The sequence below is a fragment of the Hevea brasiliensis genome, chromosome 6 (assembly GCF_030052815.1).
Source record: "Hevea brasiliensis isolate MT/VB/25A 57/8 chromosome 6, ASM3005281v1, whole genome shotgun sequence".
Taxonomy (NCBI): domain Eukaryota; kingdom Viridiplantae; phylum Streptophyta; class Magnoliopsida; order Malpighiales; family Euphorbiaceae; genus Hevea; species Hevea brasiliensis.
Genome location: NC_079498.1, coordinates 28,431,942 through 28,458,994, shown reverse-complemented (window position 1 = coordinate 28,458,994; position 27,053 = coordinate 28,431,942). Strand labels below are relative to the sequence as shown.

Genomic DNA, 27,053 nt, shown 5'->3' with positions numbered 1-27,053 from the left:
ATGTAATAATACTATAAAAAAGAAAATTACGTGCTAGCCTCTTGAAATACCTGTATGCTTTATATATACAAATAAATTTTAAAATTCAAATTTCAGTTTCCAAATATTACCCCTTTGTACATTAAAGAGTATTAATGTCATTACATAATAAAATTTACTTAATTTAAATTAAATGTCACGTGACAATACTATGAAAGAGAATGTTACGTATTAACCCCTTGAAATACCTACTTGTTTTATGTGTACAAATAAATTTTAAAATTCAATTTTTAGTTTCCAAATATTAACCCTCTCTACATTAAAGAGCATTAATGTCATTACATAACAGAATTTAGTTGATTAATTCTTAACTAATATAATTAAAATGTTGAAAATATCATTTTATCTCTCTTGATCCAGATCAAATTAATCTGCAAAGCATTATTGAATTTTTGTTAATCTAAATTTTTATTAAAATTACACTACATTAAATAAACCTTAATGTATATTTATTTGCATCATTAGAAAACTGAAAAAAAAAGTACTCATTCCGTCCCAAAAAAATAAGCTTTTTTTTTCATATGAATTAAGAAAAATGTAGTTAATATATTTAAAGTAATAAATTTTATTTAATATTTTCCTAATATATCTCCATTCATATTATTTCATTAAAAAAAATAAAATAATTTATGCTATTAAATTATTTTTGAAACTAATAAAATTTTCTTTTTTTAGTACATAATAAATAGGGTATATTAATAAGTTAATAAAGAAACTATTATTTCAAAAAAGAAAGTAATTTATAATTTGGGACAAATCTAAAAATAAAGTATAACTTATGGGAATCAATTTGTTCTTCTAAATAGATGAATTCAGATTTTTAATCAAAATGGACCTGCACAAAATTAATAAATAATAATAATAATAATAAATACATCCATACACAGTTCTCTTTTGCAAAATGCCTTAAAAAAATTAAAAAATTAACTCTATTATTAGACTTTTCTATATGAACTAGGTTTAGGGCATCTTGGTACCCATTGAAAAAAGTTAGGCCATATTCAGTCACCTTAACAAGGTGGGGTGGGGGGTGGGTGGGGTGGTGGGGGGTGTGGTACCTATCGAAAGTGTACCTTTAGAAAAATTCCATTTGAAGATGGAAGGTGAATGCATAGTGCATATATATATAGTATAGGGGTTCCTTTGAGATATGGCTTGAAATTAACCACTTGTGACTAATCTTTTCACAAGTGATATCTGAGATGAATCTCCTCCAATTTCTTCAAATACTACCAACAAATTCTTGGTTGGCTTCAGCCATGATCTGGGAACATGGTACCTGAAAGATTAATTAAAAGAGATTAAATGGGGAAACAAATTGGGAAATTAATTTGTTGAAGAGTTAAGAAAAATTAATGGGAAAGTTTAGGGTACCATCTTTGAGTAGGTTGGCCACAACCAAATTGGCATTTTGTCTCCCTAAATGTAGCATTGTACCCACAAGCATTGCAATCGCCAGTAGCTTTTACAGTCCAATATCTTCCAATGCTATTCCCATTAATCCACACTTGTCCCTTCCCCATGCTCCCCATGTCCAATGCCAAGGGATCTTCTCCTTTTGGTTCATCAAAGTAGGCCTGCAAGTCCATTTCCAAAATCCTCAATTAGTCCAAGGGTTTTTTTTTTTTTTAAAAAAAACTGTAATGTAAAATATTTCAGTTATTTAGTTTCAAGAATTTAATTGTAGTAGGGTTGATGAAAATTTTTTAAATAAACATAAGATTTATTCTAAAAATATTTTTAATTTTTTGGATTAAATATTCTTCTAATAATTTTTTTTAAATTTTTAATCAAAAGTATTTTCAATATATTTATAATTTAATCTGCATAATTAAATAAATTTAGTGTCATACCCTATGCCACGTCAATGGTGGGCTTTGTGCTGACGTGGTCCTTTTCATCCATTCAACTGATGGAACAGAATCTGGAGATCCAAGATTCATGTCTTCTCCTTTAAGCCCAACCTGTGTAATAAATGCCCATCAATAAAGGAGATCCCAAGGTCCATGATCTCCGCTTGTATCATGGTTGTGTAGGCTAGAATTTCACAACATCACCCGCGCCCCCCACTCCACCAAAAAAAATAATAATAATAAATGAGTAGAACTGAAGGACCTTATAGGACCATTTGTTCCAGGTCAGGTCCTTCTCCCCTTTGTCTAGGCCATGGAGAGTGACCCTTTCTATTCCTGCCTTCCAGTTCTCAAAATGGGTTCCAATATTCTACAGCCAGAAACAGCATAAAAACATCAGTTCTTTAATTTCTTTCAAGAATCAGACAGAGAATCAATGAGATCCAGAGAATTCATTAACTGGTAATCCAACAGCTATGCTCTGCAGTGAGATTCTGTTTCTTCCAGCATGTAGCTTCACTGGTACTGTAAACGTGAATCTCTTGCTTTTTCTACTCCCATGAGCAGATCCTATCATTGCAGCACAGCATAATAAAGAAAATTCATTTTTCTTTTATGGTGTTTTGACAATTGCAGGAGATTTCCAAAGAAAGAAAATATTTTGTTACCAGAAAGCTCTCCATTGACAAAGACGTGCAAAGCATGGCCTGCTGAATCCACTGTAAGATTGAGAAGATTGCCTTGATGTAGAAATGATTCATATGACCTAATAGTCAGACTGGAAAAGCACACAACATAATTAGATTCATATTTCATTATTGATTTTCATCATTGAAAGCTTGCAAATTAAGTAGGAACTTACCCAGTTGTGTACCAGAGATAATCAGTTGTATCTCTGGTGACATTTATCTGCTCCAAGAGGCCAGGGACTGTAGTTATTTTATCTTCATCAACTGATAATACATCTTCACTGAAAGTCTCCCATGAGAGACCTGTGGCTGTGGGCAACATTTGCACCTGGGACGTTTGGACTCCAACCTGCAAATTATTCAGAGAGATGGAATTAGCTCATAATTCAACAAATTTTTATAATTGGAATTGGATTTCCTAGTCCATTTTAACTTACCTGGGCAGTGTTGAAAACAACATTTTTGCAGTCAGGAAGGATGCTGATAGACCAAGGTGGCAGGCTATAATGCATGTTATTAAATGTCAACTTTCCAGTACCATTTGGATGGTAGTTTGCAAGAAAAGCTGCACAATCTCCAGAATTGGAAGAGAATACATGTGCCTGCAAAATTTTCCTCATTGAATCATTCTGGTTTGCTGAAATAAGCTTAAAGCAATTCTCATTTGCAGTTGCTGGTTTTCCTTTGGTAGATTAGAACAGACCTGTTTATAAGCTCCCAAGTTTTCGACAGTAGGATCGGCATTGAGCAAAGCTTTTTCGCATGACTTAATAGCCTTGTGAAGATCCTTTAAATGGCCATATTTAGGTTGCCTAATCAACCCTGTAAATGCTATGAGTTTGAATTCCAACAGATGGACTAATTGATTAAATTTCGAAAAATGGGGATCGAATTTTGTCACCGTATTCATCAATGGGTGCATCATAGTCATAGCTTGTAGTAATGAAAGGTCCTCCAGAAGTTCTGCCAAAGTTGGTTCCTCCATGATACTGCAGCAAACAACGAGAATGAAATCATAATGCAGAAGTCTCTCCTTATAGAATGAAAATATGCTCCTTTATTTCATTGGAAGCTTATGCCTTTATCAGATGCAAAGTTGAGATACTTCCTTGGAATTCAAGGAATTGCTTTTGCTTTGATAAAGCAATTTCTTCTTGTAACAAACAAAAGAAATGAAGCAGGAGTAGACTAACCATATAGTAATTAACAAAGGAACCTCCTTTCTGAAGGAATCGAGCAACTGCGAATGCTAAATCCTCGACCGGACGCTGGTGGTTTGGACCTGCAAAATCTGAAAACCTGTAGAAAGATAGAAAATAATTATCCCCAAAAGAACAGTCTAAGAACCAATTGAAGATACCAAAAATATGAAAATTACCAGCCAGTCCAAGCCTCAGTCCACATCGTTGGTTTGTTAGGTTTGTTTGGAGAGAAGTAATCGCAGTAGAAACCATTGCATGTATTTATCTGTTGACAAGATTCAGAATTCCTCATTGTTAATGTGAAATATGAGAATTGAATTGAATTGAATCAAAATTAATGGATTTAATGAATTTTGACAAGAAAGAAGTAGAAATTTGAGCACCAGAGGGTCAGGGCATCAAATTCCTTGCACATAACCCATGGAACTCCAGTATTCATAGAAAGAGCCATCTGTGCAGCCCAAGTCATATATGCATGACCAGCAGATCCAAATGCCTTGTCTTCAGGTTCATATTCATTCTCAATCTGCAACACAATCAAATTGAACATGCATCTTAATTTTCTATGTTTTATAAGCCAAAACTACACAATTGATGATTTTTTTTTTCTTTTTACCTGAGAGAGGATAATAGGACCACCTTGAGACTGAAACAAATTTTCATCCTTCATAATTTGGACAATTTTCTTTGTGAAATTTTGCATTTCCATCTGAAATACCAACATTTTTAACTTTTAAGATCATAATCCACATAATTCCAGACACTCAAAAATAGAAAGAGAGAGAGACAGAGACCTTGAAAGGCTCATTATCTGTCCTGAAGCTTATGCCTGGAACATACTTCAACCACACTGGAAACCCTCTAATACAATACAACAGGATAAAGGTAAAATAGCAAGAAAAATAGTGTTCGAGAAAATTAAAAATTCAACACTGTGAAAATATTAAGATGAAATTTGTTTATTACCCAAAATTCCACTCTCCACATATATAAGGTCCAATGCGAAGATGAACATAGAGACCAGCTTTCTGAACCAACTTGACGAAGTGAACCAAATCATACCTTCCCTCGAAATTGTACTGCAAAGAATTGATATTAGGAATGGAGAATTTTGAAAAAAAAGTAAGAAAAAAACAGAGGAAAAACAGAGTTACATTGCCAGGAGAAGGCTCATGAAGATTCCAAAAAACATAAGTATCTATAATATCCAAACCACCATCTTTAGCCTTCTGTATGAGTCCTCCCCACATCTGCATTTTATAAAAAATTTCAGTAAAAACCTCACGTGGCAAGAAGATATTCTCAAGAGAGAGAAAGTACAGAGTATAGACCAGAACCGGACCTGAGGAGTGCTTCTGGGATAGTGAATAGAGCCAGAGAAGAGAATTCTCCTCTGGCCATCAATGATAAGAGCCTTGTTATCATAAGTAACATCGCATTGTATCCCCTGGAAACCTAGAGATAACAACACCACAATACACAGAGAAAACCACTTGATTGCTGCTGAGTTAGCTTCCATATTTTCTCTTCAGATAGACAAGACAAAAAAAAAGATTATTATAATATTGGAGAAAAGCAACAAGAAGACAAAGAAGGTAGGTTACATATAGTGTATGCTAATCCCACGTCAAAACACACTACATTTCTAGCTCTTACTGTGTCCTGTTAGAAAACAAATTGTACATCCGTCTCCAAGCTTTACTTTCATTTTATACTCCTATTAGAATTCAAACTCAAAACCTTCTATGCTAATTGATCACGTTTATTGCCCATATCATAAAAAAGCTTGTAGAGTTGGATCATGCAAAAAATTATAGAAACTAATGTATTTCACTGGAGTGTGTTTGGCTTAACTTTTAAAAATCAACTTATAAGTTAATTTAAACTTATAAATATTTAAAATTTTAAATATTTATGTGTTTAGTTTAAATACTTATAAATGATTAATAAATAGTTAATTTATTTGATAAAAAATAATTTATAAGCACATTTATTATTAAAATATTAAAAAAATATGATAAAATTTTAAAAATTGAATAAGGATAATATAGTAAAATATTTGATTAAATTAACTTATAAGATTTATAAGTACTAAAATGAAAAATTCTGTAATTTATTTTAATTTATAAGCTCAATTTATAAGTCTAAAAATTATAATAAACAAACGAATTAACTTATTTTTAGAATTTGTTAATTAATTTGATCAATAAGTTAAGACAAATAACTTAATAATTAGAGTTTAATTAAGATTGAAATTAAATAGGAGTCTCTTTGAGATCCTAATTCGGAAATCAATTAATTAAATATAATAAAAAGAGCAAATAAATAAGAAAAAAATTTGCAGGTGATCTGGTTGCTTGTAAACCTAATTCTCCAACCAATGCAATTAAATTAGAAGATGTAATTGCCCTTTTAATTCTTCAACCTGATTTTTTTTTCATTATTTATAATTTATGTTTTATAGTTCACAACGTTAAATTTGTAAATTTTCAACCATCCATATGAATTTATTGCAAAATAAAGTATAAATAAACTTCAAAGTAGGCATGTTCTTAGTCTTAAAACATATTTATCTTTTGTTTATGAATTTATCTAATGCATGTCTTGAAAAAATTTAAATATTAATAAAACTATAAATAAAAGTAAAATATTATGTTAAAAATATGCAAAATATATAATTATTCAATAAATTAATTTCCAGATGACTCAATCAGACGCAGATTTATCAAGTGTCATAAAAGAATTCTCCTACATAATGATTGGATCCTGAGAGAATGATTATATTATGATTTTTTTTAAAAAAATTATAGCATTTGAATTCTTTTTTTTTAATAAGTGAAATAATTAATTTCAAAAAATTTCTCTCCTGTATCAATATTTAAATAGTTGAAGCTTATGGGTAGAAGCTATATATAAAGAAAAGAAAAAATTGCAAAAGAAGAGAAGAGATGGAACATAGGATGCTCTAATTTGTGATGGTAGGCTTGTGAAGTTGGAAACTATTGAATAGTTTTCTAACAAAGTTCACATGCAGAGTGAGTGCCTTTTGAAAACATGAAAGCCTTTCTTTTCTTGTCACCACTAAACCAATTCACTTGCGTTATGTCTTATTATTGTACACACGTGAATACCACTTCTCCAGTTAAAATGGACTAGGAAATTCAATTCCAATTATAAAAATTTAGATATATACATGACAACTGTCTAACTAATTTGAATTTTCAAGCACTCAATCATAACAAAAATGGTCACTTTCCTCATTAGTCATAGGAGTATAGAAACATTTAAATTAATTAATCCCAAGGTTAGCTTTGTTAAGTGGGTTTACTTCTCATCTTATCGATCAAGCTTCTAATCTTAGATCAAACCATAATTATTAAGAATAGAATGGTGCGGGAAAATTAGCACCTTACCGCAACCCTAACAAAAGATCTAAATTCTATTTAAAAAATGATTTAAATTAAATTTAAATTAATTATTAAGTATAAAAAAAATGCATTGACCCAATGGGAATTGGGAAGATTAGGACTTAGGAGGGCGAAAAAGGAATGTAACATTTTAATTGCCAAAAAGGCACTATATAATTAATGAAATTTTAGTATTAATATTTTGGCAAATAAAAATAATCATAATAAAATTTTATTTAGAGTTATGCATTAAATCCCAATTTCCTCAATAAAAACAATTATTCTTCCTCTTTTAATTATGATAAAAACTTGATTAATATTTGAAAAATAATAGATAGTTAAACAATCTATAGAATTCGAAGGAGATTTTGCTTTTCATGGATTTTAATTAATTTTATCACATAAAAGATTTTGTTTTATTTTTATATGAGCTCCATATAGTTTATGAATATTAGCTTTAAGCAATAATTCCTTATACCATAAGCTCTGTTCAAGACATGACTATCAATATGAGGCAACTTATTTTTACCACTAAAGTTTTATTTTTTACTTGCGCTTGATTTAGGATATGACTATATATTAGTTTTATGTATTTTATCACTAGCTATAAAGTTCTCATAATTAATATTATTGTTTAATATTATGGTAATAAGCTAATCCTTTTAAGTCTCAAGGTACTATAACTTGCCTATCATTTGTGTAATTTAGACCATAAATGACAGTAAATCTTTCTAGGAAAAGAATGGGAAGAACAAGACGAAGAAAAATAGCTGGAAGCCTTCTCTTCCTTTCTACAAAACCCATTTCTTATTTAGTCTCAAAAGAAAGAGACAAACCATTAGTAACAAACGAAAGAAAGAAAAACAGAGGAGCACAAGCGTAAATTGCACCAAACACCCTTACACACAAGAAAAGGTAAAAAGAAAAGGACTTGTATTTCTCTCTCTGCGTGTATTAATGGTGGGAAGATGATTGATTAAACCTTAAAACTGCAAATTAAAGAGAGGCCCCCTCTGATGCATTAATCACTATCAAGATCATTATTGATGGCATTGGATTCATATTACATTGAAAGGATCTTTTCTTTGAATCAGCCAGCAGGGACCGGCAACATATATTACCAAGTCTAATATTTTACAATGCAAATTTATATTCATAGCTTAGCTAAGATTAATAACGGCTAACAATTAATTGTACAAGTTTTGTCTCCATTAAATGGTTGGAAAACTATTTTTTAAGTAAAAAAAGTTAGTTTTCAAACAGTATAAATCTATTTTAAGAGGCATCAGAAATTCCTAATGATCAAACAAAACTACATAATTAGCATATTTCCTTCTTTAAGAACATTAGGAAGATAGCGACTGCGCCTCCATTATCTAGTTAGAATTAGTCAGATGTCATCTATCATGGCGGAGTAGGAATTTTCAAATATTGAACTAATTAACTCAGCTCATTTAACTGTATGAAGTAACATTCAACCTCCTACTTTAAGTTCAGGACTATAAGCTCAAGTAATGGAGAAACTAATGGAAGAATGTCATCTATCATGCCACGTCCTACTTTGTTGGATGTCCTACTTTGGCTTCTTTCCCTATGCTTTGTCTCTCTTTACGATTTTTAGCGGCCATTGAAGGGAAAGATCGAGAGAGCAAAAGTTAAATCACAAATCGAAGAAACAGGTGTGTGAGCAAACAAGAAGAGAAGGTAAAGAAAAGAAAAAGCTCAAAACAAAAATAAAGAAAAATAGGTGAAAACTGCTTTTGATTTTTAACCTTTCTTTTTTTTTTTTAAACATTTTAACCCAAAAAAAAAAAAAAAGAGAAATTACAGTTTTTTTTTTTTTTTTTTTTTTTGGGGTGGCGCGCGGTAATAATCATCGTCACGGTCGGAAACAATTTTCTAAACTTTCTTATTTTTTTTCCTAGACTTTCTTAGTTAGAAGAGACAAAGAATTGGAAAATCTCTAGAATTTTTTTTTTATTATTTTAATTAAATGCAACATGTCATGTTATTATTAGTTTTAAATATTTAATTAAATATTTAAACTTTATTTTTAATTGTTTTTTTCAAATATGATCAAGTTTGACTTCATCCCCATGAAAAATAGAGTACATTTTTTTTATTAAGAGGGAGAAATTATATATTCTAATTTTGATTATGGCCTGATTAATTTTTTTCGAATCACTATAAAAAATTTAAAAAATAGTTATGAAAATTATAGATCATAAAATTGTTAACAATCAAATAAAAAACTTGCGTCGAAAAAATTCATTAGTAATTATTAATGAATGCGCATTTAATCATTTATACTAAAAGAAAAATAAAAAAATTTAAAAAGCTTAAAAATGGATTCATATTACATTGAAAAGATCATTTCTTTGAAGCAGTCAGCAAGGACCACCAATAGATATTACCAAGTCTAATCAACATTTAAAATTTGATTTTATAATCCACATCTATATTCCCAGGTTATCTATGAATAATAACGGCTAACAGCTAATTGTACATACAAGTCTACATAAGCATATTTCCTTCTTTAATATCGTTAGGAAGATAGCAACCGCAACTCCATTATCTTGTTAGAATTAGTCAAATGTCATCTATCATGGTAGTGTAAGAATTTTCAAATATTGAACTATTTAACTCAGCTCATTTAACACTAATAAGTAACATTCAACCTCCTACTTTAAGGTAGGACTATAAGCTCAAGTAATGGAGAGATATTAATGGAAGAATGCAACATGCCAGCTCCTATTTTATCGGATGTCCCACGTCAAAACAAATAAGGAAAAACAAGATAATATATAGCAAAAAGAAGCCAAGACAAATTGACTTAAGTTATTTTGGTGGAGGCAACTCCAAGCTCAACGCATATACTTCGCCGATATTTTGAGACCCTAAAAGCATAGTGGACACACCTGTAACATTTAGATATATACATGACAACTGTCTAACTAATTTGATAGCTTTGTTAAGTGGGTTTACTTCTCATCTTATCGATCAAGCTTCTAATCTTAGATCAAACCATAATTATTAAGAATAGAATCAAACCATAATTATTAAGAATAGAATGGTGCGGGAAAATTAGCATTAAATTCCAATTTTCTCAATAAAAATAATAATTATTCTCTTTTAATGACTATAAAATCAATTATTTTACTATTTTAACTAGCAATAATTAATTTTGACTAACAATTACTATTTTTACATGAGCATTATATAACGTTTGAATATTAGCTTTATGCAATATATCATTATCTATAAAGTAGCGTCATTTAATATTCCTTTAAACCATAAGCTTTATTCATGATGTGGCTATCAATATGAAGCAACTTATTATCAATTACCACTAAAGTTTTGATCATAAAAAAAAAGCAATTAAAGATTTATTTTTTACTTGGAATTGATTTAGGATATGACTATTAATTTTATGCAATTTATTATTAACTTTAAATTTGAAAATAATTAATATTATTCTTTAAAATTATACTCTTAAGCTTCAACAAATTTTAAGAAATTCAAAGGAATTACTTAAATTCCGGACCAATTATAAAATCAATTATGGTATTATTTCTTGTCCATTCCAGAGAATAAGTTATAATAATTTTATTTCTTTTTCCATATTTCTCTTTCATGTTATTTTCATTGAAAATTAGTTCCTCTGCAATTTCTTCCCCTCGTGTCTGGTCTGCCCAACCCGCTGAGCAAGTTAGAAATTTGAGTTTCAGAGACAGAAAAATAAAGAGAAATAATTAAATTGTGGGTTTATGAAACGGATGGAATTTCTGTTTTATTTAATATGTTTTTAAATTTTCGATGTTGATGCTCTGAAACTTCCTCAGGGCTTAATGTTGTGTTGCTTTTTCACTTTCTTTTTAATAAAAATTATAGCAGCAGATTTTTAGCTTTTAAATAATAATAATAATAATAATAATAATAATAATAAACACATGGTTGAATGTCTATATATCATTGGATTATAGTGGACGGGAGAACAGAGAGATCTGGATATTTAGAGGAAAAAAAGTGAGTAGAGGGTGTATATACACAATGGGTAAGACGAGAAAGAAATTTTGATTAAGAAAAAAGGAAAAAAAAAAAAGAGTAAAGGAATTTTTTTAATTTTAAATAAATAAAAATTTATTTATTTTCATAAATATAAAAAAAAAAGAGAGAAAGTTTCATTTTTTAAACTTCTATTTAATAAAAATTATAGCAGCAGATTTTTAGCTTTTAAAAATGTTATAAAAGCTTTTCTTTAAAATCAAAGCATAAAATCTCTTATAAGGTTAAGATATGTATTTTTATAAAATTTAACAACAGAAAAGGGTATTAAATAATTCAAAAAATAAAGAGCTGTAAATAAATTTTGACTTGATAATAATGAAATAAATTTTTTATAAATAATATGTTTAAATTATAACTAAAATATTAATTTTTAAACTCATTTAATGTTTTTATATATAAAATAATTTCGATTTAAAATAAAATATTAAATAATAATTAATGAGTTATATCATAAAAAAATTTTTGATGGATACTTTTTTATTTTTAAATATTTAAAAGTATATGATATTGATTATCGAAGTTATATTTTTAAATTTATTAATATATTAAATTTATTATTTTTAATATGTTATTGCTGATGTGGTAGGTGACGTGGTAAAATATTATTATTATTATTATTATTATTATTATTATTATTATTATTATTATTATGTCATTGCTAACGTCGTATAACTTTAATAATTAAAAAAATTTAAAATTTTTTGACTTTTATCAATTATAGCCAATGCTATAAATTTATTCCATTTATAGTCAATTGATTAATTTTGATCTAACTTGATGAAAATTTAATATTTAATTACCAAATAAAATTGTAAAAATGAATATTTATGTTGGTATAATAAAAAAATAATTTTTCCCTTTCTCCTCTCATTTTTTTATTTATTTAAAAATTAAAATTTCAAGCAAAAATTGTCAATAATAACAATATTCATCATTCTAGCAAATAATAATAATAATAATAATAATAATAATAATAATAATAATAATAATAATAATAAAACATATGGTTGAATGTCTATATATTATTGGATCATAAAGGGTGGGGAGAGAGAGATATGGATATTATTTAGAGGGGAGACAAGTGAGTGGAGGGTGTATATACATATATTATTGGATAACAATGAGTAGGACGAGAAAGAAATGAATGAAGGGATATTTTTAATTTTAAACAAATAAAAATTTATCTATTTTTATAAATAAATTTCATAAATAAAAAAAAGGGAGAGAGATAGGGGAAAGTTTCATTTTTTAACCTACTATTTAATAAAAATTATAGCAGCATATTTTTAGCTTTTAAAAATGTTATAAAAGCTTTTCTTTAAAACCAAAACATAAAATCTCTTATAAGGATAAGATATGTATTTTTATAAAATTTAACAACCAAAACGTGTGTTGAATAATTCAAAAAATAAAAAGCTGTAAATAAATTTTGATTTGATAATTAATGAAATAAAATTTTTAAAAATGATATGCGCTTAGCCGTAAATAAATTATTTTATGCCTAAGTAGCTTGCGCTTAGCCGGTCCCAAGCCCGGATAAAGGAGGAGGGTTGCGGTAGGTGACAACCAGCGTAAAAATTTCGTTACACCTTATGATATGGATTCAAATGATATAAATGTTGGGGCGTCCTCTACTCACGACGCGCTACATCGGAGCCCGGGTGTAGTGAAAAATATGCAAGGGTGTAGAGCGTTTACCGAAAGCGACGCACCATGCCGGCGCCCGGGTGTGGTGTTAAGTGAGCAAGGGTTCTCACATCATGGACGGGTGTGGGTAAAGAAGTTAGTCCATAGGATAAATAGTAGAATAGATAGTGAAACAGAACACAAGATAGACATAGAAAACAATAGAAGATATCATAAAAGGAGACCAATTAGGAAGGAGCAGGATAGGAGGAGGATCAGGGTTGGTACTTGGAATGTTGGATCACTTACAGGAAAATTAATGGAGCTTGTGGATACCTTGGAAAGGAGAAGGGTGAATATTGCTTGCATTCAGGAGACTAAATGGGTAGGAGAGAAAAGTAAGGAAGTGGGTAATTCATGGTACAAACTGTGGTTTATCGGAAAGGAGAGAAACAAGAACGGAGTGGGCATAATCATAGACAGGACATTAAAAGACGCAGTAATAGCTGTGAAAAGAGTAGGAGATAAAATTATACTAGTAAAGCTAGTACTAGAAGGAGAAACAATAAATATAGTTAGTGCTTATGCCCCACAAATAGGACTAGACAGTGAGAATAAACAAAGGTTTTGGGAAGATATGGATGATTTAATGCAAAGCATACAGAATGAAGAAAATGTTTTCATTGGTGGAGATTTGAATGGACATGTAGGAAGTGATAGACAAGATTATGAGAATGTTCATGGAGGTTTTGGTTTTGGTAGTCGAAATGAGGAGGGAAAAAGCATCCTGGATTTTGCTATGGCATACGACCTAATACTAGCAAATACCTACTTTATAAAAAGAGAGTCACATTTAGTGACTTTCAAAAGTAGACAACATAGAAGCCAAATCGACTTCCTCTTAACCAGGAAGACAAATAGAGCTCTATGCAAGGATTGCAAGGTCATTCCAGGAGAGGCTTTAACAAGTCAACATTGGTTGGTGGTCTTGGATGTCAAGTTTAAGAACAATTTAAGTAAGGTCAAAAGAAATAGTGTAGCCCGAACAAAGTGGTGGGAGTTCAAAGGAGTGAAGCAAGTGAAGTTCAAAAATGAGCTTATCGAGTCCGAAGTATGGAAGCTGGATATGGAGGCCAATGATATGTGGATACAGATAGCATCAAAGATTAGAGAAGTAGCTAGAAAAGTACTTGGAGAGTCTAAAGGACATGGACCACCCTCAAAAGAGAGATGGTGGTGGAATGAGGAAGTACAAAAGGCAGTGAAGAGAAAAAGGGAATGGTATAAGAAATTACCTAAATGTGATAATAATGAGGCATATGAACAGTACAAGATAGCAAAGAAAGAGACAAAAAAGGTAGTTAGTCAAGCAAGAGCACAGGCCTTTGAAAAGTTATATGAGAAACTTGGAACTAAAGAAGGGGAGAAAGATATTTATAGATTAGCAAGGAGGAGAGAAAGGAAATGTCAAGATCTGAATCAAGTTAGGTGCATTAAGGATAAAAAAGGAAAAGTGTTGGTGAAAGATGAGGACATTAAAGAAAGATGGAGAAATTATTTTAATAATCTCTTTAATAATAGTCAAAATGGTAATAGCGTGAATATAGACTATAGAACAATAGAAAAGAATGTGAATTATACTAGAAGGATTAGATCTTTAGAAGTAAATGAAGCACTTAAGAGAATGAAAGTGGGTAAAGCCTGTGGACATGATGAAATACCAATTGAAGTGTGGAAGTGTTTGGGAGATATGGGAGTGGCATGATTAACTAAATTATTTAATAAGATTCTAAACTCAAAGAAAATGCCTGATGAATGGAGGAGGAGTATTTTAGTACCTATTTTTAAAAATAAAGGAGACATACAGAGTTGCTCAAACTATAGGGGAATTAAACTCATGAGCCATACTATAAAGTTGTGGGAGAGAGTTGTGGAGCATCGACTACATCATGATACTTCTATCTCTCTCAATCAATTTGGTTTCATGCCCGGTCGTTCAACTATGGAAGCGATCTTTCTTATTAAAAGCTTGATGGAGAAATATAGAGATGTGAAGAAAGATCTACACGTGGTTTTTATTGATTTGGAGAAGGCTTATGATAGTGTTCCAAGAGATGTCTTATGGAATGTGTTAGAACAAAAGAGAGTATCTATTAGGTACATACAAGTATTGAAAGATATGTATGAAGGAGTAACTACTATTGTGCGCACAGTGGGAGGGGACACGAGATTTTCCGATCTCAATTGGATTACACCAAGGATCAACCATAAGCCCTTACCTTTTTACATTAGTTTTAGATGAATTGACAAAACATATACAAGAGAGTATTCCTTGGTGCATATTGTTTGCGGATGATATTGTTCTGATAGATGAGACACGAGAAGGAGTCAATAGAAAGCTAGAGCTTTGGAGAAGTACTCTAGAGTCAAAGGGTTTTAAGTTAAGTAGAACGAAGACAGAATACATGCATTGCAAGTTCAGTGAAGGCCAAATTGGTGATAGGGAAGGAGTTAGTTTGAATGGAGTGGTACTGTCCCAAAGTAATCACTTTAAATATCTAGGCTCAGTCCTTCAAGTAGATGGGGGATGTGAGGAGGATGTTAGTCATAGGATTAAAGCCGGATGGTTGAAGTGGAAACGTGCCACGAGAGTTTTATGTGATCATAAAATTCCCAATAAGTTGAAAGGAAAATTTTACCGTACAGCCATACGACCGGCTATGTTATATGGTTGTGAGTGTTGGGTACTGAAAGAGTCGTATGCATCTAAGATAAGAGTTGCAGAGATGAGAATGTTAAGGTGGATGAGTGGCCATACTAGACTAGATAAAGTCCGTAATGAGAGTATTAGAGAAAAGGTAGGAGTGGTGTCAATTGAAGATAAGTTGAGAAAACGGAGATTGAGATGGTTTGGTCATGTGAAGCGTAGAGATACGGAGGCTCCAGTTAGACAAGTAGAGCACATTAGGTTAGATGATAGAAAGAAAAAAAGGGATAGACCTAAATTGACTTGGAGGAGAGTAGTACAACATGACTTAGAAGCATTACACATTTCTGAGGATTTAACCTAAAATCGTTTAGAGTGGAGAAAGCGAATCTATATAGCTGACCCCAAATCTTTGGGATAAAGGCTTAGTTGAGTTGAGTTGATATGTTTAAATTATAACTAAAATATTAATTTTTAAACTCATTTAATGTTTTTATATATAAATAATTTATATTTAAAATTAAAATATTAAATGATAATTAATGAGTTATATCATAAAAAAAATTTTGATGGATACTTTCTTATTTTTAAATGTTTAAAAGTATATGATATTGATTATCGGAGTTATATTTTTAATTTTTAATATATTAATATTTATTTTTATGTAAATTTTCATTTTTAGGATTAAACAAATTATCTTAATGAATAAAATATTAAAAAAAGGATGACACCTCATTGTTTAAGCTCATTAAATATCGCAGTCTCTCACATTGTTGCTCAACGAGACCTTTAAGAGTCAATTCAATCACCGGCCATTTTCTAGAGAAAAATAAAGAGGAAAAAAAAATCTTCTTAGAGAACCCTCAATCGAATCAAACCAATTAGAGATACAATAAATGGGGACAAGTTTAACATGTGTAACAACATTTTTATCAATAAATCCTCTCTGCTTCTCCGCTCACAATTTCTTCCACAAGCAGCTTCTCTTTGATTGGATGTATTTTATGTGTGCGAAATGAAAATAGTTAACTAATTTTTATAATAACTTATAAATAATAATTATATATTTATTTATTTACAAAATTATAAAAATTTTCATAATAAAAAACTATACCAGCCGTATTGCGTGGGTTATAACTTTTGTATTACTAAAAACACACTTCTTTTTATTATTCTTAAAAATAATAAAAATATTTTCTTGCCCATATTTTCTCTTTTTCTTTTTTTTTTTTTAATTTTTGTTTTAATGCAAACCTAGGACAAGTTAAATGATACACTTGATTGCACATACCCTGGGTTTCCATATTAATGTGAATTTCACGTAAAAATACGTAATATTCATATCAATTAATGATTCAAATTACACAATCACTTCATTTGCGACTATCTTAGCATCCTGACAATTTTAAATTGAGTCTCTGATATATGATATTATTGTTAGAATATTTTGAGTTACATCAATTGAATTAACATAAAAAATATATAAAATTAAAAAATTTCTCTGATTGTATAGGTCATAGTTTTATGTATCAGGTCAAATGATTAAGTCGGTTGTTAAGTGGGTTTGCGCAAATCCCCTGGCTATAGCATGAATAGTGTGCCTTTGACCAAACAGAGAACATAGACAGTGTGGGAAAATTGGCACGTGATATCGCCTTACCACATGACTAACAAAAGATTTAAATTAATTATTAAGCATAAAGCATGATGGCTGGGTTTAGTTCAATGTCCATTATTAAGTTTTTCCTGATCTTTAAGTCCCGTTTAGCAATAGTTTTTGAAGTAGAGTTTAATGATTTAACATTAGTCATAGCACTATCTCTCTTATTTATATTATTTGGTGGCATAGTATTTATACTAGTATTTAGAGATTAAGAGAATAGTTTATGAAAAGTTATCCCTCCTAGCATTTAGAGATTGAGGAAGCATGTTAAATAGGGTAAACAAGACCATACAACTTGTTAGAAATATGGTTTAGGTCACCCATGTGAGTCTATCCAAATTTATTAGACTTAAAACGAGAACTAAGAATAGTCATATGAAAAGTCATGTACATAACCAAAAGGTGTAAAAATCCAAAAGTCCTATACATTGCCCAAAAAATGTAATTACATAAAAGAGATGCAATTGTTTGGCCAAAAAGTATAATGATTTATAAATAACTAAGTTTTTGTCTTCATTAAGGAGATAAGGAAAAAACACATAAATAAAAGGACAAATAAGTATGCATTTGTGTGTGTGCAAGTTTGGCTTTATTCTTAATCATTAAAGGCTTCATTTTAAATAAGTTATAGAGTAATTTATTTCTGTAAATAAGGTACAAATCTAGACTATGAATTCACCTATGTAGTTCATCATAAACACGTGATTACATAGTATATTAATAAAACAAATATGGTATAGATCTTAAGATTGCATAAATATGGGTTAGAACCTATGCATTTGAATCCATATGCTGGATCGCTAATTTCTCTTCACCATTATTTTAACTTTTAATAGCTAATCCAATAACTGTTTTTACTGAACACTTCTGCTTTAAATCACTATATAAACCGCTAACCACTAATAGCTAATACTTAATGATTAACAACTAGTAAAATAGCTAATAGCTACTAAAATAGCTAACAGTTACGAGAACAATTAATATTCCCTAATAGGGCCTAATCATAATAATAAAACTCTTGGTGGGAAGGAAGGTGGGTGAAAGATAGTTATAAATTAAACCTGCAAAGAATAGTTATAAATTAAACCTGCAAAGAAGCCCCCTCTTTAATTCACCATCCAGTTCACGATTGATTGCATTGGATTCATATTACATTGAAAAGATCATTTCTTTGAAGCAGTCAGTGATGCATGCATTTTAGATCATCATTTAGGTGTAATTTTTGCACATAATTTACCCTTGTTCATAGCTATTATTATAGATATTAGTATATATTTAGTCAATTTTACAATTTTCACATTTCTTAGTTTAATTTTTGGAATTTCTTTGTTTTGTAGGTTAAATTTGGAGAAATTTGATGTATTTTGATCAGAGTAGCCATTTGGAGGAGATTATAGTCGAATTGCAAAAATTTTTGAAGTTGAGTAAAAAAATGGCCGAGAGCGACACAACCTGCAGCACAACCGATTTAGCTTATGTCGCAGGTTGTGTCGAATCGTCAGATATTCAGGCAGATTGTTGCACAACCTGCAGCACAACCGAATTAGCTTATGTCGCAGGTTGTGTCGATCGTCAGATATTCAGGCCGAGAGCTACACAACCCGCGACACAACCCGCGACACAACCGATTCAGCTTATGTCGTTTTTACTGGAAATGGCTGACGTGGCATTCTCGTTACTCTGACTTTTTACCTCACTTTCTCTGGAACCTTCCCCCTTTTTACCCATTCTAGGGCAGACCCCTAACCCATATAAAGCCTCCTTTATCATTTTCTTTCCATAAGGAGCAAGGGAGGCATTTTTGGCAAGAAAAGAAAGAGAGAAAGGGGGAGCACGTGAAGCGTTTCTGTAGCAGCAGCAGGGAGCTCGTTCTGCACTCATCCAGCAGCAGATTCTTCTGCAATTTTCTGAGTTTTTTCTATTCCTTAACTTAGATTTCCATTATTTCTTCATTTATACATTTGGATTTGTCTTGAAACTATGAATAGTGAGTAGTTGTTTGAGATTCTAGAGATGGGTTTGTAAATATTGCTTTGTATTGTGGTTTTGAACTGATTTAGCCATTTAATGAGGTTTGTTACATTTTGATTTATTGCTTGTGAGCTTGTTGCCTTGCTTGATGAATGGGCCCTCATTAAGTTAAGCTTTAATCCTTAATAGATGGACTGAAAAGTGAATATTAGGGATAGATAATCTTGCAATAAACTTTATTTTCTTGGTGTTAGAGATAAGCTAAGAGGATTAAAGGGAACTTTCCAAAAATCAATTAGAGCTTTAATTGGGTTTTTGTTAGGTTTGAAATACCGTGAAAACAAGGTTTGATTTAATGAAAACCAACTTTGAAATGCTTGAAAAAAGTTTCAAAAATTTAAGAATTGATTTCCCTCAAAATTGCAATTCCCATGTGTTTGGCTAAATTAGGGATGAACCACATGCAAACAATATGGAAAATCCAATCTCTAGAATCACTTTAATTTTTATTGAATTTAGATTTAATTCCTCCAAAATTTATAAATAGCAATTTCAATTTAAATCTTGGTAATCTAGTTTAATTAATTTAGTTAATTGTTTGATTTAGCTTAAATTCTTCAAATACCAATTTTAATTTCAAATCTCATTTTATATCTTTAAATTTTGTCATTCTAATTAGTTTATACTTTTATTTCCAATTTAAGCACAATTCCCTGTGGGATCGATATCATTTTTAAAACTATACTACTGTGACCCGTGCACTTGCGGATTACAACAACATCAGTCAGCAAGGACCACCAATAGATATTACCAAGTCTAATCAACATTTAAAATTTAATTTTATAATCCACATCTATATTCCCAGGTTATCTATGAATAATAACGGCTAACAGCTAATTGTACAGACCAGTCTACATAAGCTGGGAATACAACTGTGACCCGTGCACTTGCGGATTACAACAACATCAGTCAGCAAGGACCACCAATAGATATTACCAAGTCTAATCAACATTTAAAATTTAATTTTATAATCCACATCTATATTCCCAGGTTATCTATGAATAATAACGGCTAACAATGACTAATTGTATGCAGTCTACATAAGCATATTTCCTTCTTTAATATCATTAGGAAGATAGCAACCGCAACTCCATTATCTTGTTAGAATTAGTCAAATGTCATCTATCATGGTAGTGTAAGAATTTTCAAATATTGAACTAATTAACTCAGCTCATTTAACACTATGAAGTAACGTTCAACCTCCTACTTTAAGGTAGGACTATAAGCTCAAGTAATGGAGAGATATTAGCGGAAGAATGCAACATGTCAGCTCCTATTTAATTGGATGTCCCACGTCAAAACAAATAAGGAAAAACAAGAGAATATATAGCAAGAAGAAGCCAAGACAAAATGACTTAAGTTATTTTGGTGGAGGCAACTCCAAGCTCAATGCATATACTTTGCAGATATTTTGAGACCCTAGAAGCATACTAGCATACTGGACAGTGTTATAACGAGCCAAATCAGGTGGATCCAATGCAGTGATCTGCTTTCTAGATCAGAAAATTTCACATACTTCTAATGAAGAAGAAAAAAAGCAATCCTCAAACAAATGTTACATATGGACACACCTGTAACATTTAGATATATACATGACAACTGTCTAACTAATTTGAATTTTCAAGCACTCAATCATAACAAAAATGGTCACTTTCCTCATTAGTCATAGAATCTATAATGAGCATAGAAACATTTAAATTAATTAACCCTATGGTTAGCTTTGTTAAGTGGGTTTACTTCTCATCTTATCGATCAAGCTTCTAATCTTAGATAAAACCATAATCTTTTTATTTATTTATTATTTTTCGAATTCCCCAGTTCTAGCATGAATATTGAATAGTCTACCTTTGACCAAACTGAGAAGAAAAACATAGTATGGTGCGGAAAATTAACACCTTACCACAACACTAATAAAAGATCAAAATTTTATTAAAAAATGATTTAAATTAATTATTAAATAAAAAAATTGCATTGACCCAATAGGAATTTGAAATATCAGGAGGAGGAGTTAATGATATTTTAGTATTAATATTTTGCCAAATCAAAATAATAATAAAATTTTATTTAAAATTATGCATTAAATCCCAATTTCCTCAATAAAAATAATTATTCTTCCTTTTTTAATTATGACAAAAAATTGATTAATATTTGAAAATAATCGATTGTTGAACAATCTAGAATTCAAATTAAGGAGATTTTGCTTTCCATGGATTTTAATTAATTTTATCACATAAAGATTTTGTTTTATTTTTACATGAACTCTAAATAGTGCATGAATATCAGCTTTATGCAGTATTTCCTTAAACCATGAGCTCTGTTGATGACGTGACTATGAATATGAAGCAACTTATTTTTACCACTAAAGTTTTATTTTTTACTTGGGCTTGATTTAGGGTATCACTATATATTAGCTTAATGTAATTTATCATTAGCTACAAAGCTGTCACAATTAATATTATTGTTTAATATTATGGTCATGAGTTAATCTTGTCCAAATGCCTTTGAATCCTTTTAAGTCTCAAGCTACTATAACTTGCCTCTAATTTGTGTAACTTAGACCATAAATGACAGTAAATCTTTCTAGGAAAAGAATGGAAAGAACAAGAGGAAGAAAAAGAGCTGGAAGCCTCCCCTTCCTTTCTCAAAATCCCATTTTTTATTCAGTCTCAAAAGAAAGAAACAAACCATCACTGACAAAAGAAAGAAAGAAAGAAAGAAAAACAGAGCACAAGCGTAAATTGCACCAAACATCCATACACACAAGAAAAGGTAAAAGAAAAGGACTTGTATTTCTCTCGTGTATATTAATGGTGGGAAGATGATTGATTAAACCTGCAAAGAGGGGCCCTCTTATGCATTAATTCACCATCAAGATCATGATTGATTGCGTTTGATTCATATCACATGGAAAGTATCTTTTCTTTGAATCAGCCAGCAGGGACCACCAACATATATTACTAAGTCTAATCAACATTTAAAATTTGGTTTTACAGTCCAGATTTTTATTCCCAGCTTAGATTGATTAATAACGGCTAACAGTTAATTGTGCAACTCCATTATCTAGTTAGAATTAGTCAGATGTCATCTATCATGGTAGAGTAGATGACAATTTCCTTCTCTCATGTCCATTTCCACCCACTGGATGAGTTAGAAATTTGAGTTTCAGTGAAAGAGACGCTTCATTGTCCATTTATAAATTTGTAATCAAATATTATAAAGAAAAATAATTAAATTGTGATTTTACAAATGGACGGAGTTTTCATTATATTTAATCCTTTACAAAATTTCAATATTTATATATTTTTCGTCCAATGCGAAATTTAGCATTAATTTTTTTCTCTCTATTTAGAAATAGAATATTATCATTTCGAATATTCATTTTTAAACCTTTTCTAATGTCCTAGATTATATCTTGTTTCATAGCCGTTTTAAATTACACACAGAATTAAATTGTTTTTAAATTTCATTTCTATTTCTTCTTGTAACGAATTAATAAAAATGTAATATTAATTTTTTTTGTCAAATCAAGCTGACTAATCAAATTTTATTTACAATTTATGCATTAAATTCCAATTTCCTCAATAAAAATAGTTATAATCCTTTCTTAATTTCGATAAAAACAAATATTTTAATATTTGACTAATAATAATAATTAAATTTATCACATAATGATTTTGTTTTATTTTTACATCAGCATTATGTAGCGTATGAATATTTATCATTGTCTACAAAGTTTCCACATTTAATATTTCTTTAAACCATAAGCTCATAGTTAAAATAAATAAATAAACAAACCATAAGCTCTGTTCATGATGTGGCTATCAATATGAAACAACTTAGTTTTACCACTAAAGTTCTATTTTTTACTTGGAATTGATTTTATGCAATTTATTATTAACTTTAAAGTTGAAAAAAATAAATAATATTCTTTAAAATTATATTCTTATGCTTCAACAAATTTCAAGAAATTCAAACGAATTACTCAAATTCCAGACAAATTATAAAGTCAATTATGGTATTGTTTCTAATTGTCCAACTCAGAGGATAAGGTATAATAATTTTGTTTTCTTTTTCCATATTTCTCTTTCACATTATTTTCATTGAAAATTAGTCCCTCCACAATTTTATTTTATCTGTTTTTTAAAATTTCGATGTTGATTATTACATGCACTGAAACTTCCTCAGGGCTTAATGTTGTGTTGCCTTTTGCCATTTTGGATTTCATTTCTTTTAGCTTCTTTTTAATAAAAATTATAGCAGCAGATTTTTAGCTTTTAAAAATGTTATAAAAGCTTTTCTTTAAAATCAAAACCTAAAATCTTTTATAAGGTTAAGATATGTATTTTTATAAAATTCAACAACCAAAACGTGTATTGAATAATTCAAAAAATAAAGAGCTGTAAATAAATTTTGACTTGATAATAATGAAATAAATTTTTTAAAAATGATATGTTTAAATTATAACTAAAATATTAATTTTTAAACTCATTTAATGTTTTTATGTATAAAATAATTTCTATTTAAAATTAAAATATTAAATAATAATTAATGAGTTATATCATAAAAAGAATTTTGATGGATACTTTTTTATTTTTAAATATTTAAAAGTATATGATATTGATTATCGAAGTTATATTTTTAAATTTATTAATATATTAATATTTATTTTTAAGTAAATTATCTTTTTTAGGATTAAACAAATTACCTTAATGAATAAAATATTGAAAAAAGGATGGCACCTCACTGTTTAAGAATAGTGAGACTTATGACGGGTTTTGAAGGTTTATGCCAACCCAATTTCTAGTGTTGGTTCAGCCCATAAAATTCGATTGTGACATAATCATGATATTATTTCTTGCCCAACCCATAGGACAAGTTATAATAATTTTGTTTCAATTTTCCACATTTCTCTTTCATCTTATTTTCATTGAAAATTAGTTCCTCGTCAATTCCCTTCAATTCCCTTTCCTTATGTCCATCCCCACCTACTAGACGTGCTAGAAATTTGAGTTTTAGTAAGAGAAAGAGATGCTTCATTGTCTATTTATAAAGTTGCAATTAAGAGGGTATTTAGTTTTGTTTATAAGTCGGTCAAATCTACTTATAGTGAAAAATCTTAAGTAGATTAGTGTTTGATTTAGCTTATAAGTTAAAAAATTATTTAAAATAAGTCATGTAAGGACTTATCTACTTATTTTAAAACTATATTTTGATCAAGTAAAAGATTATATTATCCTAATAATTTTTTTAAGGCCTAATATTAAAAAAAAAATCCAAAATTTAATGCATTTTTGCCATTATAGCCAAAACTTTTTTTTTGGGGTCAATTTTTGCTTAATTTGAAAGTTTAGTATTTATTATGGTCTGGTCAAAATTGAGGATTTGGGGGTGTTGATGTACTGGCTGATGTGGCAAAAATATTATTTTTTAATATATTGTTGCTAATGTGGCAGTGGACGTGGCAAATTATTATTATTATTATTATTATTATTATTATTATTATTATTATTATTATTATTATTATTATTATTATATGCATCGCTGCTGATGTGGCATAACTTTAACAATTAAAAAAAATCTAAACTTTTTTACTTTTGTCGATTATAGCCAATTCTATAAGTTTATTTCATTTATAGTCAATTGATTAATTTAGATCTAACTTGGTCAAAACTTAATATTTCATTGCCTAATAAAATTGTAAAAATGAATATGTATGTTAGTATAATTAAAAAAATTAATTTTCTCCTCTCTCCTTTCATATTTTTTTATTTATTTAAAAATTAAAATTTCACGCAAAAAATGTCAATAATAACAATATTCATCATTCTAGTAAATAATAATAAGAGAGAGAGAGAGAGAGAGAGAGAGAGAGAGAGAGAGATGTAGATATATGGATATTATTAGAGAGAGAAAGGTGAGTGGAGGGTGTATATATGCATATTATTGGATGACAATGGGTAGGAGGAGAAAGAGATGAGTGGAGGGATATTTTTAATTTTAAATAAATAAAACTTATCTATTTTTATAAATAAGTTTCATAAATACCGCAAAAAAAAGTGAGAGAGATAGGGAATATTTTTTTTTATATTAAATAATATAAGTATTTATTTTTGACGGTTGTATTAAGAAATAAAATATTAATTTTGATAATAAAAATTAGTCAAGTGACTGTAAATAAAACAAACTTATAGAGTTAGATATAATTGACAAAAGTTGAAAAGTTTAGATTTTTTTTTAATTCTTAAAGTTATGCAACATGAGTTGTAACATATAAAATAATAATATTTTGTCACATCAGTAAGAACATTAAAGTTTCTGCCATGTCAGCAACAATATAGTAAAAAATAATATTTTTTTTTCTCTTAAGTGGCCATATTAATGCCCCCAAATTTATAATTTTGTCCGAATCATAATAAATACTAAACTTTCAAATCAGGCTAAAATTGATAAAAAAAAAAAGTTTTAACCATAATTGCAAAAACGCATAAAGTTTTGGATTTTTTTTTATAACATTTGGCCATTTTTAAAATATCAATATTATCTTCATTTTAATAGCCACAAAACTCAATGCTGTATTCTTTTTAGTCATTTTGATAAATTAAATTACTTTTAAGTATATTTTAAACAAATATATAAATTATTTAAAAGTTAATTTTAAGTAGTTTTATCAAATAATTAATTACTTAATTTTAAATTAACATACAAGTTAAAATTATATTTTAAATTAGAAGTTAAAAGAAAGTAGTTAAATCAAACACCTCTAAATATTATAAAGAAAAATAATTAAGATGGAGATTTACAAATGGATAGAGTTCCCGTTTGTAAATTAGAAAGGATATTTAATCTGTTTCAAACTTTCGATATTTATCTGTTTTCAATCTGATGAAAATAAGCATCAATTTTTTGGGCACTATTTAAAAAAAGAATCTTATCCGTTTGAAATATTCGTTTCTAAACTTTTTTTTTTAATCCATTTCTAATGACCTTGATTACTTCTTGTTTGAGAGCTATTTCAAATTATAAACGGAATTAACCCGTTTTCAAATTTCATTTATTCCGAAGATTTCTTGTAATGAATGACAAAAAAAAAAGTAATATCAAATTTTTAACAAATCAAGATCAATAATCAAATTTTATTTAAAATTATGCATTGAATTCCAATTTTTTCAATAAAAATAATTATTTTTCTCTTTTAATTACTATAAAACAATTATTTTAATGTTTTGACTAACAATAATTAATTTTTATCACATAATGATTTTGTTTTATTTTTGCATGAGCATTATACAACGTTCGCATATTAGCTTCATGCAATATATCATTATCTATAAAGTTGCGTCATTTAATATTTCTTTAAAACATAAGCTCTGTTCATGATGTGGCTATTAATATGGAGCAACTTATTATCAATTACCAGTAAAGTTTTGATCATAAAAAAAAAAAGCCATTAAAGTTTTATTTTTTACTTGGAATTGATTTAGGATATGACTATTAATTTTATACAATTTATCATTAGCTTTAAAGTTGAAAAAAAATTAATATTATTCTTTAAAATTATACTCTTAAGCTTCAACAAATTTTAAGAAATTCAAAGGAATTACTCAAATTCCGAACCAATTATAAAGTCAATTATGGTATTATTTCTTGTCCATCCCAGAGGATAAGTTACAATAATTTTATTTTCTTTTTCCATATTTCACTTTCACATTATTTTCATTGAAAATTAGTCCCTCCGCAATTTCTTCCCCTCGTGTCCGGTCTGCCCAAC

General features: G+C 29.1%; 1 pseudogene; it reads right to left on the bottom strand.

Moving 5' to 3' along the window:
• Positions 1-875: 875 nt before the first annotated feature.
• On the bottom strand, positions 876-5,636 carry LOC131180804 (beta-galactosidase 3-like; annotated as a pseudogene).
• Between the last annotated feature and the right edge of the window lie 21,417 nt (positions 5,637-27,053).